At 37.7% G+C, this 14,604-nt stretch overlaps 1 long non-coding RNA gene across 1 annotated transcript in view; it reads left to right on the plus strand.

Annotated features, from left to right (window-relative positions):
- LOC136790625 (uncharacterized) overlaps positions 1–13,720 on the plus strand; it is a 28,307-nt gene extending 14,587 nt beyond the window's left edge. Inside the window, exons 2-3 of the long non-coding RNA XR_010830916.1 lie at positions 12,524–12,569; positions 13,241–13,720. This is a non-coding gene — a long non-coding RNA (uncharacterized lncRNA). The remainder of the gene's footprint in view (positions 1–12,523; positions 12,570–13,240) is intronic.
- The last annotated feature ends 884 nt before the right edge of the window (positions 13,721–14,604 follow it).

Here is a 14,604-nt window from a genome sequence, read left to right on the forward strand (position 1 = left end):
CTATTGTATATGCAATTGGGTTAGTAGTTCACCTGTCCCAATCTACCCATCATCTTCAATTTGTTATTTGTAAAAAGAAGTTACCGGCACAACAGGAGTCTGGCTGGCAAATGAGGCTCTGACATGCTATCACAAATTGGATAATAAAAGGTTAGCTGAGTCCCCAGCTTCTGTGCTGAAACTCCCAGTACATCTTTTTTTCAGGTAGGAAGTTGTATTGCATGAAGTGATCGCCCAGACAATTCTAGGTTGATTTAGACTTAAAGAAGCAGTTGGAAGATCAATTTTAAATATTATTTCCAATTCTCAAAGGCAATGGGTTTCCCTTCTGTTATGTACCTACAAAGTACTCTAACTTCTAAATTGGATGGGCCTTTATATATCATATCACAGTGCCAACTAAGTACTCTAGAAAGGATGTAAGTTTATATAGTACCTTGTGCAAAATTATTGGAGACTGAGGATATAAAAGAGCTTAAACACTAGACAAACTGTTAAAGGAACCAGTTGAGGCAAGATTGCAAAGATCACTCTGCACAACCATTTACAAATAAATTTACAAAATGACTATTTTTATTTGTATTGCTGTTTTAAAGATGGAGAAAATACTGTCTTGGGGATTTTCAGTGCCAAAAACTGAGTTTTGTTTTGTTCTTTGTCCTGACTGGAAGTTTCTACTGTCGTGAAATAGAAATACAAAGGCAGCAATACAGAATATTGTGTTGACCCAACAAAGAAATATACATTGGGTCCGTGAGTATCTGACAGTGAAACACCAACAAAATTTCTCCTCCAAACTACTGACTGCTAATAAAATGGCCAGCAAAATGAACTTCTGTGCCAGAGGGTTCTTTCCAGTACTGTAAGCATCTACAGTAAATTCCTTACATGTTGTTTAGTTAACTTCAAATCATCTGAATTATTAAACATGACAGAGAAAACCATCCTCATCTTAAAAAGAGCTGCACACTCCTAGAGGCTGTTGAATCCAGAGAATAGAAGTAGTGCCATATTCTTCTAGTGCCATCCCACTGATGCTACTAGACTTCCATCAGCATAATTTAACTTCTCATTTTTATGTAAAATAATCCTTTTTGGTAGTATTACAGTGCCAGCACATTGCATGCTGAAGTTAAAAATGTCTGTCACCTAAGAGCTCACTGTACACAAAGGAAGCCTTAAACTTGTTTTAGACATTTAGAAACATGTTGTGTTTAGCTGTGATTGTCTAACAAAATATTTGCATTTTAGTAAGAAAGTAGAAAATGTGTTAAGGCAGTTACATCCTTAAAAGTCTAAATGTCTAGATAAATAAATAAACAAAAACTTTCTGGATGTAGCTTTCAAATACATAGAAAAATAATGCTGAATGTTTATAATGATGCTACAATATTTACTGAGTTAGAAAACCCTCATTTTACTAAGTGACCATGAGTGTAGCATTAAGTTTGGCATTTAAGAAGTTTCAGTGTTTACTCTGAGCAGTTAGACATCACTAAAATGCAGAGTAAGGATATCAGGTAGACTGGACTATCCCAATTCCTTCTTGGGATCATTAATAGAAATATGTGATATTACTTGCTACAAAATGAAGATTGTATGCAGTTTATCATGCTAGTACAATATATAAATGTCAGTTGGATGCAGATTATTGTCAGTCATGTACACTATTTAGGATCATCCCAGTGCAATGACAGGAGGTCAAAGGAGGTTCCTTGTCAGGATATGGCAAAGATGACCCCATTTCAAGAAGCTTGGCTGGGCAACAATTAGCAGTTATACTGTGCATTAGCCAGCATGCCTATAGGCTTCAGCGCATCCTGATACAGCAGAACAAGGTCAGAGCAAAGACTATAAAGCTAGAGAACCGAAATACTAAGGGAAACATCAATGTGAGGACCCAAACAGGAAGATTCGTATGCAAAAGCATGGAGTCAGGGGCAACTGGAGTGAAATGGCCATGGATCAATTGAAGGTCACTGCTGGAATTACTGCAGTAGAATACTGAAACAGATTTCCAGTCATCAGTTTCATGGGTATTTAAGGTTTGTTTCCAGAAATATGTAAATCATACATAACTCTTACTTTTAAACAAAAAATACTATTTAATATTGCCATTAACCATTCTGCATTTTCCAAAATGATTGTTGTTCTCAGAGAACTTTTCTATATGATTGCTTTGTAAATTTAAATGAATTGTATATATTCAATCATCTGGCCAATTTTCATTAAAGTAGCATATGGGAATTAAAAATGTCCAGGTTTAATTCCATATTTTGAATCTGAAAATGACAAGATCAGAAGAATAAATGTATTTAGTTGAGGGTGGATTGATAAAAGATGTGGAAACATCTGACCTGCAGATACCCAGTGTTTGTCCTTTCTAGTCCTTAAGAGCAAACGGTTAGTGCGTTCACATGATCCATCTTCATATTATATGCAAATACATTTTTTCCATGACATCAAGGGCTACATACCAAACAGAGACCAGGGTAAAATTATTTTTATTTATTTATTTGTTTGTTTGTTTGTTTATTTATAAGAAAGTAATTGACTGAGGTTCCTAAGCATAAAATTGTTCATAAACTTGGCATTTAGGTAAAATCCACCTACACGTCCCTTGGGTGGAGGGCAGAGAATCACTGGTCAGACAAGCAGTTATTAATGCCAGAGATCCATGGAAGTTAAGACTTTTTGATCCATAGACCCCAGTGAAATACAGCACAATTTAGGTGATATTATTTTCAGTGAAAAAGTGTTAAATTGTCTCACACTGACATTCTTATACTTGCCTTTCATTAAGGAAGACCCCTAGAGCAATTTTATTCCTGATGTAAATATATAAGTGTTTATATGTTGAGCTTTCTTCTCTAAAGTTAACAAATAACAAAGCCAAGAGGCTACGTGACATAAGATGTTTTGATTCCAAGGCTATAAATGTGAATAAAAGTTTTGTTTTAGTTTTTGGATGGTTTTGGACTTGTATTATTATTGTTGTTGTTATTATTATTATTATTACTTTATTATAATTTTTTAACAGAGAATAATTCTGCTGGAAGAATGAGACATAAAATCAAAATGTTGGTCACTTTTAGTCTTTAAAAGTCTTATGTCAGTCTCAAAGAAGAATGATTTCTGCTTTTTGTCTATTAAAAAAATTCAGCATGATTAATTATACCCTAACCACATTGTCAGCTAAGTATAGCATTTCTGCTTGATGCCTGTTCCTAACAATTATTCAGCCTCAATGTATATTTTTAAAGAGCAGCTGAATCGTACTTCAGGGTGGCCTCTAAGAAAAATAAGAAATAATAATAAAAAGTGAACTTTAATGGTGTTGATATGCAACTTACCTAATCAATGAACATTTTCTGTAGATTAATGAATTCATGTTTGCAATGTCCCATCAGATATCTAACTATTGATCAATTTAGTATGAGAAGTGAAGAGGAAAAATGTATTTAGTAATGTTAAAAGAATTCAAAATATCTCTAGACAGAAACATAAATGTCTTATCCAGAGCTATCACAAGGAACTCAATAACAATAAATAGGGTCTTGTGTAGGAAAAAAAATTGCTAAATTTGAAACTTATTCCTTCCACTTTCTTCATTTTAGATTTTGTCCTGTAGTTTAATTTCTTAAAAATAAAAATGAAAATGTGTGAATGCTCTGCTGAAAAACAAACAAATAAACAAACAAAAAACAACCACAAAACAAAACAAAATTAGGATTCAGGTAGACACACATTCACCGCATTAAGAAGCTTCTAGCCTTCCCATGAAAGAAACATGCAAGTATAGTCAATCCTGTCTACAAGATAAGGGCCAAAGGAATCCAGAGGTCATTCATCCATCTGATTTACATTTTTGGAAGAGATAACAGTTTAACAGCTCTGGTTGTTCAATGCATGTTCTCTTCTTTTGTAGTAAATAGGAAAAATAAAATAAAGCTGTGATTTGGTTGAATGCAAGCCTCTTTAGGAAATCAAAATGTCTCCTCCTTGTAATAGAATAGTTTTGCATTTATATCATTTCCTTGTCTACACCAGCAACTCTGAGGATGTCCTTTTCCTGGCATGTCTCATCCTCCATCTACTTTTTATTTTCAGATTAGCTTCACCAGCCATATTTCAAATTTAGGGGTGTATGTTCTGGAAAAATAGTAGGCAAATTGCAGGAGCAACTTACAGAAGTATTCAGAAATTACATTATTTATTTATTTATTTATTTATTTATTTCCTCTCAAAGACTCATAAGATCATAGATTAATTACATGAGGTCTCTAGTTCAACTTTCTGCTCCAAGTGGGGTCAACTCTAAGATCAGACCAGATAGCTCAAGGCTTTGTCCAGTTCGAAAACCTCCAAGGGTGGAGATTGCATAACTTCCCAGGGCAACGTGACCTTCCCTGGACCACCTGCCCTTCTATGTGATGCAGTGAATTTTTTTCTTTCTTATACCCATCCCAAGACTCTCTTGTTTCAGCTTATGCCTTTGTCTCTCATGCTCCCGCCAAGCACCCCTCTGAAGCGCCTGCCTCTGTCTTCTTGTTGACTCATCTGCTGGCAGATCCAACCAAACCCATCTTTCCTCCAGGCTGAACAAACACAGTTTCCTCAGTTTCCTTTCACAGAACTTGTGCTTCACGCCCCAGTAATCCTCATGGCCTTCTGATGAGGTCTAATAAGGACTTAAAACATCCTTTTTAATTCAACACTTCTGAAGCAGAAATGTCTTTAGGGATCACTCTTACTGTTAAATTTTCAGAGTAAAAGGATATATAGTTCTACCCATAGATGATATTGCTGTGAATAATTCAAAGATGATAACCACCTGTTATGGCCACAACCTATCAGAGTTACCCGACCCACAGATATGTACAAATTGCAAATAGGCTTTTGTGGCATTCCATACTACACAAGGACATAGAAACTTTGTTTTCATGAATTTCTTTATTAATACAATTTACTGTGAGATGCTACTAGTAAAACAAAACTACTACAGAATTACCATTAACAAAGAAAATTAAGAATTAAGCAAGTATATGCTACAAGTTACTATAGAATTCCCACTGGAATTCCTACTTATCATTTACTTATGTGCACATCTATATATGTGTATCATATCATAAATAAGTGGGTGTTGGACATCAGTTCCCAGAGAAGTAGTTGCTGACTCCTATTTTCCTGGAAGGTCAGTTTGTTATCATGGTTTCTTTGTTCTGTGCCCATCAAGGTTTCTTTGTCCTGCCAACTACACCTCATTAATGAGGTTTTGTCTCTGCTTAGCTGGGAGCTCCAAGACCTCCCTGCTTTCTTTGCCAGTAAATTTAGCAGGTCACCTTTGGCTCCTTCACTATCTCCTCTTGTATATGTCAGAATGTCCTCTTTCATGGACTCCAAGCTGGGTGAATCAAGTCTTACAACACATCCCTCTCTAATATACCTGGAGATTCATTCTTTGAGATTATAAATTCAGTACTGCACAAGCAGTAAATTTACTAATATTGCTTTTACTGGGAAAAATGTTCTCATATTCACAGCAAGGATAGTAATTATGCTCACATTAGCCTCAGTTATGTTAAAAAACCCTCAATTATATTCCTTGACCTTGCTGTCCTCTATACTGATTAGCCCCTCCCAAATCAATGTCTACATCCTGAAGGGAACCACAAACAAGTAATAGGTTCCTTAAGCAGATCCCCACACCCTTCACTGAGCTGAGCATTCTGACATCCATGGCAAAGAAATGCTAGGGATAGCTCTGATTGTTCATCTGCTTAGTTTTGTGTTGTTGTTGTGTTCTTTTTGTTTGTTTTTGTAAAATATTAGCAGTAAACATTGCTGTCTGTGTGCACCCTGTGTGCACACAAGAAATACATGGAAAAACACACCCACTGATGCAATGAATTGAATCTCTCATCCTGAGAGTCAATATAATTGCATCGACTGCTACGGTTAGCTGTTTTCAATTATTGCCTCAGAATTTATTGGCTTGTCTTCCTGCTAGGGAACTTTGAGATTTAGACAGGAATTCTCTCATTCTATCCCTTCAAGGAAACTGTTGCAGCATGTAACCTTAGTTATGTTTCAGTAGTTAACATAATTATAGTTAAGAGAATACCTTAAGTCTATTGCCATTCCTGAGAAACAGATGAAGCAACAGTTGGGTGGGATACTCCACAAAACCTAAAATTACTACGTTTAAGCTACTTGTTTTCTTTACTGAATAATAAAGTCCATTAGGTCTAGAAAGCTATCCTGCCAGCCTTGAGATTAAATACCTCATGCTTCTTGCTTCTAGAGGTAATAAAGTATTACCACTGGATAGTGGGAGTGCAAGGGAGGAAAAAAAGAGAGAGAGAGAAAGAGAGAAAAGATGTGGCAGGGCAATTTCAGGGAATCTGTGGCAAGTATACATAATACAGAGCCAGGTTTTGCATGCTGAATGGGTCTGATTTTGGTACATCCATGGGAATCCAGCTATATACCCCAACTAGCCTATGAGGACAAATTTTGGTACTGACAGCTGTGGAAATAACTGGAGCTCAGCACAAGTCATCCTTGAATGCTAATTAAGGGTTGAAAGAGGGTTTTATAACTTCAGTTGTACAGTCCACAATGTACAATATCTGGGGGATTTAAGCCAGCTAATTTAAAGCTAGCCTTGGCATTCTGCAAACCCTAGTCCCCTGCATGAGTACTGGACAGACAGGCTTTGCACTGAAACCACCTGTTCTGAATTTCTTTTGTTGTTGATTGTGAGATTAGAGGAGAAATCCATTCTGCACATCCAGAGTAGGCTGTGACCTTCACTGAGAAGAGAAGTTGTGAGGGAAGCAGGGTGTGAAATTGGAGTTACCTGCTGTAATTTTGCAAAATTAAAATGAGATGAGCAGACAGTATTCCTAGCCAGCTCCTTGCAGATCAAAGATGGGCTTCTCTGTTCCAGCAGCTAACAGGCGTGTTGGTAATGAAACAAATTCACAAGCTGACATTGCTTTACCTGTGAAAAGCCATCCTCTTGCAAAGATGTTGCCCTTGATAAAAAGGGATCAGAGGGTCATACTCTTCTCCCTGCTGAAAGTTTATTACACAGGCAGATGCTCAAGCAAAACTTATTAGGGGGATTGCTTCCTCTAACTTCTATCTCCTGCCAAATGTCTGTTTTGGTGTACCACCTGAGTTGGCACATATTGAAGCCAAGACTTTTTTTTTTTTTTTTTTGGGCTCTTGACTACTTAGTGACCTCTCTTTTAACTACTGATTTTTAATCTCCATGACTCTTTTGCCTTCTACTAGACCACTTGTCACTAACACCCTGACATTCAGAGCTTGTGTGGTGTGCAGTGACCTGAAAGCAAAGCCCTGTGCTTGTCACATCACTACTTGGAGTGCTTGAAATGTGCATAAAGTACTATGTTCCCACTTAAACCCTAGGTGGACTAAAAGATGCAAGAGAAGCTACAGCACTGACCACCACATTTTCAATGAAATTGTCCCTGGGAGTATGATTACATTTTGCCATAATGCTTAAGTAGGTGACAGGCAGGTCCAGGGTGGTTTATATTGAATTTACTAAGTCATTCTTTCCACTCTTCAATGACCTGCTGTAATCTGATTTTGGCCCTGTGTGCTGCCATGGGGAAAGTGAATAATATTTGGAAGTACTCAACAGTATTGATCAAGTATAAACAATGATTTTGTAACATGTGATGGTACTAATCCTTGTGGTATTAAATATTTGTGTAGCTAATGGCGTAAATTTATCTGAGATAGCTGTCTGAGAATCCCATTGTTCTGGTAGCAGTATGCAGTTAATCATGTACTAACAGGTTATCTGACTTAATACATTAAGATATATTCTTAATTGAGATATTATATAGATTTTAATTCTCTGTTTTAGACAAACACACAAGTTTTTATCATTGTAGCTAAAAATGCTATTTCAACGTATCATATGAATGTGATCTATAATTTATATGAAAATGTTAGCAAAATTCACATTAGGTTTTTTGTTGTTGCTGCTGTTGTTGTTTGCTTTGTTGTGTATAGTTTTATTATTATTATTATTTTCTGAGAGCAAGTAATAACTTCTCATTTCCAGTTTGCTTCTGGTGCAAAACCAATCCAAATCAGTGACGACCAAGAATCATTAGCAGTCTATGTATAATTAGAAATTAGTATCTGTATAGTTATTATTTGATTGCCAGAACAGTCCAGTGGGAGCCTGTCTTGGAGAAACATATGTGGTCTTACAGCTGGTGGAGCCTTCTGTAGCCCAATTAATTAGGAATGTGCATTCACAAAAGAGTAAAGGCATTTAACTTGGTTGAATTCCAGCTACAGATAGGCACTGCAGACAAAGTCATCAAAGCTGTTTTTCCATGACTGTGACTCAATATTTTTTTTTTTTTCTGTGCAGACTGTTTATTTCTTTCTGGGAAAGCTTGAAAATGCCTCATCTTCACAGTGGTGGTGATTCCTGCTTAAGCCCTGCTTACACTCCCAGCTGGCCACCCCTCCTCTTACTTCACCTACAGAACCTGATCTAAGGGGCAGCCTTGGAGGATGCCCAACACACAGGAGCTTGGCCAAAACTAATCTGCTTCAGCAGCAGCAGTTACATGAGCAAAACATTGCTGAACACTCAAGAAATTCAGATCCATTTTCCTCCTCACCTGTAGGGACAAACTACACATCACAGATGAATACTGCAACCAATCAGATATGAAAAAGTATATGGTGAGAGCAATTCTCATCACGTATGTTCTGGGCACTGATGCTTCTCATGTAATTGTAATTCATCCTTCCTCAACCAGGCATGTACCCTAATCACTAGTCAGTCATGACTCTTTTTGCTCTTACTTTGTGGCCTGATGAATCTTTAATTCTTTCATTAAAACCAGATCAGCTTCAGCAAGAAGTCTTGTCACAGCTTCCCATTTTAGTGTCTAAATTTATTGCCATTAATTTATTGCTAGTAGTTTTTTACTGTTTTTAGGTTGCTTCCTTAAGGAAGTTTTTCTGACATGATTGTGTTGGCCGTTCATTTTCAAGTTATTAGCGTAGCTAATAACTTCTGGATCTGTTGACCAGCTTCACCAAGCTTGAAAGAAGGATAGAAATTTTGAAGATAATTGAGTACTGACAAGCATTATGAAGATGAGCAAGTGGATAGAAGGAATCAAATTAATTAATTTGTTCAAAGGCAGAGCAGGCAGAACTCAAGTGTCAGCCTTCCTGCTCAGCAGTAGTGGGATTGCCTCATGTTTCAGCCTGGCTTCAGCTATCTCTGTGCTTCCTTTTCTGCAGGGATACAAGACTTAGTGGTGAGGAGGGTGACACTGAATTTCAAGTTCCAATGGTTCAGGAAAAGAGTCTCTGTTTCTTTTGATGAAAAAAAAAATGCATACCAGAGGAACATAAAAGAGATGTCCTTGTGTGTCAGCTGCCTGGGTCCTGATCTTACATTGTTTATAATGTCATGCCAATTTACCTTTTTAACATAATTGATAACAACTGTAATTCAGTAAATGTTGTTGCCATTGTGACCTGTTAATGGAAAGAAAAAACAAAATGGAGAAAAAAACAAAGAAACAAATAAAAAACAAACAAACAAACAAACACCAACAGCTGGATTCTCAGTTCTTGTTCAAATATTCAAAGTTCACACTTGATCCCCTGGAGTAGAATGTGCGAGGAAAGCAGGAAGGCAAGAAGGAACAAAGGTAAACATTGATGTTATAGAAATATAAAATGCTATATTGGGGGCAACATAAAACTTCCTTCACTTGAACTGCATTGAGGTACCGCACTGAGATTTTTTTCTCTTGTCAGCATTGTCATTTATTATCAGCATGAGAACCTTAGGACATCTTTCCAAGATGGGAAAAAGGTGCTCCTTGTTCTTGGGAGGGAAGGTTGGTTATAGCCATTCGAATTGTGGTCATGTTTTCCCAAATTTATTGAAATGTACAATGATTTCATTTTCTCTTCATTTTCTTTGCATCTTACCTAAGGAGCTGGGATTTGACATCTAATTTTCTTCCTTACAGATGATCAACCCATTAGGCCCTTCATTTCAGTTATTTTAATTTCCCTTTACTCTTCCAGTACGCTATATGGTGGATTTTACTCTGTCTCATTTATCACATGCCATAGCTATCTTGCCTTTCTGAGGCTTGAATTATCCTAAATACATCTAGACCCTGCTCCAAAAATAGTTTATTTTATCTGTTAATCAAATTTGGAGAGAATCAATCAGTCATTTCAAATGTGAGTTTATTTATAACTCATTGGAAGGTGGATAAAGCCTGGTCTGGATATCTCCTGGTATTCATATTAGGTGATGTTGTGCTGGTTGTTAATGCACAGACTATAATAGGTATGTAATATAATTGATCTGGTTTAAAATGTGATAACATAATTCATGAAAGCAAATTACTCCATTGTTTCAAATCAAAAATTCACTTTTAATGAATGCAAAAGGCTGTTTGAGATGCTTGTTAGTTGAAACAAAGAATAAATACTACTGAGGACAATCAAAATTCTCCTCTCAGAGTACATTTCTACAACTGTGACAAGGTTATGACAAGGTTACCCACCTAGTCGACCAAGGGAAGACAGCTGATGTAATCTTTTTGGATTTCAGCAAAGCTTTTGATATTGTTTCTCACAGTATCCTTCTGGACAAAATGTCCAGCATACAGTTAGACAAATACATAATACTATGTGTGTACAACTGGCTGAAGGGCCAGGCTAAAAGGGTTGTAGTCAATGGGGTTACATCAGGCTGTCAGTCAGTCACTACTGGGGTTCCCCTGGACTTGATTTTAAGGCCAGTTCATTTAATGTTTTCATAAATGACTTGGATGCAGGACTAGAATGTATACTAAGTACATTTGCAGGTGACACTAAATTGGGAGGAGAGGCCTTGCAGAGAGATCTTGACAAATTAGAGAGGTGGGCAATCACCAACTGCATGAATTTTAATAAGAGCAAGTGCTAGATTCTGCACCTGGAGCAGGGCAACCCTGGCTGTACATCCAGACTGGGAGAAAAGAGGCTAGAGAGCAGCCCCACAGAAAGGGGTCTGGGGGTTCTGGTTGATGGTAGGCTGAATATGAGTCAGCAGTGTGCCCTGGCAGACAAAAGGGCCAAATGTATCCTGGGATTCATCAAGCGTGGCATTGCTAAAAGGTCAAGGGAGGTGATTGTCCTGCCCTCCTCTGTGCTGGTGCAGCCTCACCTCAAGCACTGCATCCAAGATCCCTGGGTTTGTTCAGCCCCGAGCAGAGCAGGCCGAGGGGAGGCCTCATGGCGGCCTGCAGCTCCCTCACGAGGGGAGCGGAGGGGCAGGCGCTGAGCTCTGCTCTCTGGGGACAGCGACAGGACCCGAGGGGACGGCATGGAGCTGGGACAGGGGAGGGTCAGGCTGGGTGTGAGGGAAAGGTTCTGCACCCGGAGGGTGCAGGGCACTGGGACAGGCTGCCAAGGCAGCAGTCATGGCACTGAGCCTGCTGGAATTCAAAAAGTGTTTGGGCAATGCTCTCAGACATATGGGCTGATTTTGAGGTGGTCCTGTGTGGAGCCAGGAAGTAGACTTGATAATCCTTCCGGGTCCCTTCCAACTCGGGATATTCTATGATTCTATGAACTCTCCGTTTTATTCATTGATTTTTATCAAATACAGGATCCACACTTCCTATAACCCTCTTATTTAGTAACATGAAAATGACTCTTGCCTTTTCTGGGGGAAGCAAACACCCCTTTATAAATATTTCATCCCAATAGGAGTCCTAATTTTCGAAAGGAAGTAACAGTTTTTGACATTTGTCATAACTTTGTCTCTTACATTTCCATAGTAATGATGTCCACAGTGAGCCAAATCTCAGCAAATGATTTCATCTGTATTATCTCAACCCAGAGAATTTAACAGAAAACGAAGCTAAACCTCAAAAATCAGGAATTAATCTTGAAATTATCTTGTTTCCGAGATAAGGCATATTTAACACTATACATGCTGGAATTTCCAGCTGCTGAAGAACAATTTGATTCCTATGTAAACTGGGATGATTTGCTATTCTGTCCAACTCTATAGATTCTGATTCCTTCTCATGCTGGAATGACTGTTCAGAACATTGTGTGGATCTACCTTCTTCCTTAGCAGGAGAAAATATTATTCAGCAAGAGGATATTGTACTAAAAATCCAAAATCTGCCGATGGACATTAAATAAAAGAAAGCAATACACTGCAGTAAATGAAAGAACAGGTGACTACATTTTTGAAACGAATAAAATTGAGTCTGTGTAATCAGACAGAACATATTCATACCAAAAAAATGTAGGTGTTACTTAGAATGACTCTTCTGTGTAGGGAAAGAGGTGAGCATAGTGGTTTCTCTAGCTTACTATTTGAGGACTGAGTGTTTTTTATATTTTGGAAACACTGGTTCAAAATTTATTAACTGGTCAAGTAATTATTATATCATCAATTAGTTTTTTGTACTGACTTTTCCAGGACTTCCAACAGCTGGGAACAATGATCTCAAGAAGAGTTTTAAAGTGTAAGTATGCATGTAAAAGAAGAAGTAGGGAAGGGTGAATACCCTACTAGAAAGGAAATCCATCAATCTACACCAGGATATAACACATACAAGAATATTAAAAAAAAAAAAAAAAAAAAAAAAAAAAGCTTATTAGGAAAGAAATTGGCCAATGCCCTGTTATGAATGAAAATATTTGAAAGGTTCTTGGATACAAGAGGTGGAAAGTTGCAGTGAGTTGAGAGATGCACTAGCGGTAAAATGGCAAAGATGAGAGGAAACTGAAAATAAATAAATCAAAGCGAAATCATTTCCCAATTCTTTATGTTGTTGAAGTAAGCTTAGTACGTTACACATACAAAATAGCTACCTAAAAGCATGATGTATTAAATTTTTAATCTGCATGAGAGAGACAAGTAGAAGGGGCAGACTAGGAAGTCTCAAAACCTTTTCTGGGAGTACCAAGGGCAGATGCTGAACAGCCAACAACAGCTGTTGTAGAAGTAGCACCTCCTGCTTCACCTCCTGGTTCCCTTGGATTCCCTGGAGACTTCACCATCAGCAACTGTTCCTGCCACTCACCAGCATATGTGCATGCAGTGAGCACTGTTCCCACAGCACCTACTGAGCCCATCATTATTAGCTTATCTCTTCAGAGGAGGAAGAAATTCTATCACACATTTATTTTTCAGAGCCAGTGATTGCAGATGTAACACCAGAGTGGGAGCCAGCAAGGGGGCGATTATACCAGGTGGAGGCGGGATGCTGAGCCATGGAATGAAATGGTGATTGTAATTTCAGAAAGCAAACAGGTTATCAGAGGGTAAATATCGAAAGAAACAAAATAAGTTGCATCATGAAATCCTGGGGAGTAGAAAGAATACATAGATACATATACACATACATACAGACATTGTGCCTATACAACCAGATAGATTATGCCATAGAGGTTATTCTTGCATTAGGTATTTGAATATTAAGAACAGATCAAAAAGACCATCACAGAAAGAAGTATTGGAAAAAGTAACACAGAAGCATATTAGCAAGACTATGAATTTGTAGATGCTACTTCTATTTTAGACTATTAGCTTAAATTACCAATTGGTAAATTGGTTAAATTGCATCTTAAAAACTAGAATCAATAAGAATGTGCTTAACTATGACACAGTGGTAAAGAGTTTTAAAAAAATGTGTAGAAATTCAGTTATTTCTCACACCTCTATTAGTATTCAACACACACATATACATATACATATATATGTATATATATATATAAAGTCCATATCATAGAATCATAGAATGTTTTGATTGGAAAGGACCTTAAAGACCATCTAATTCCACCCCTCTGCAATAGGAGGGATGCCTTCACTAGACCAAGGTGCCCACAGCCCCATCCTACCTGGCCTTGAGCACTTCCAGGAATTCCAGCACATCCACAGTTTCTCTGGGCAGCCTGTGCCAGTGCCTCACCACCATCATAGTAAAGAATATGTTTACTTAAAGCTCTTAAAAGAAATAATAATAGCAATAATATATATATATATTAGTAATAAGAGAGAAAGAGTCAATTGTCACCAAAGTAATAGGTTTATCTGTGCAAGGCTTGTGCTGTTTGAAATATTCGTAAGGGATATCTAGTGGGTGGCATCCCTGCCTATGGCAAGGAGGTTGGAGTTACATGATCTTTAAGGTCCCTTCCAACTCAAGCCACTCTGTGATTCTATGAAAAAGGAACAAGTAGTGAAGTGACAAAATTTGCAGACAACACAGAATGGTTCAGGACACTGCAGACTGAAATACATTGTGAAAAGTTGCAAAAGGTTCTCAGGACGCTGAGTGACAAGGAGATACAATGGCAGCTGGAAGGCAATTCTTGTTAAATGCAAAGCAGTACACACGGGAAAGAAATTTCAACTGCACATAAATAGATGCAACCTCTAAATTAGCTTTTGCCACTGTGATAAGTGATCTAAGAGCCACTGTTCCAGATGTTTTCAGAATTTCCACTCAGACCTGAAGAGCTGTCATAAAGGCAAATAGAACATTGCAGTTAAAA

This window comes from Anser cygnoides, chromosome 4 (assembly GCF_040182565.1).
Source record: "Anser cygnoides isolate HZ-2024a breed goose chromosome 4, Taihu_goose_T2T_genome, whole genome shotgun sequence".
Taxonomy (NCBI): domain Eukaryota; kingdom Metazoa; phylum Chordata; class Aves; order Anseriformes; family Anatidae; genus Anser; species Anser cygnoides.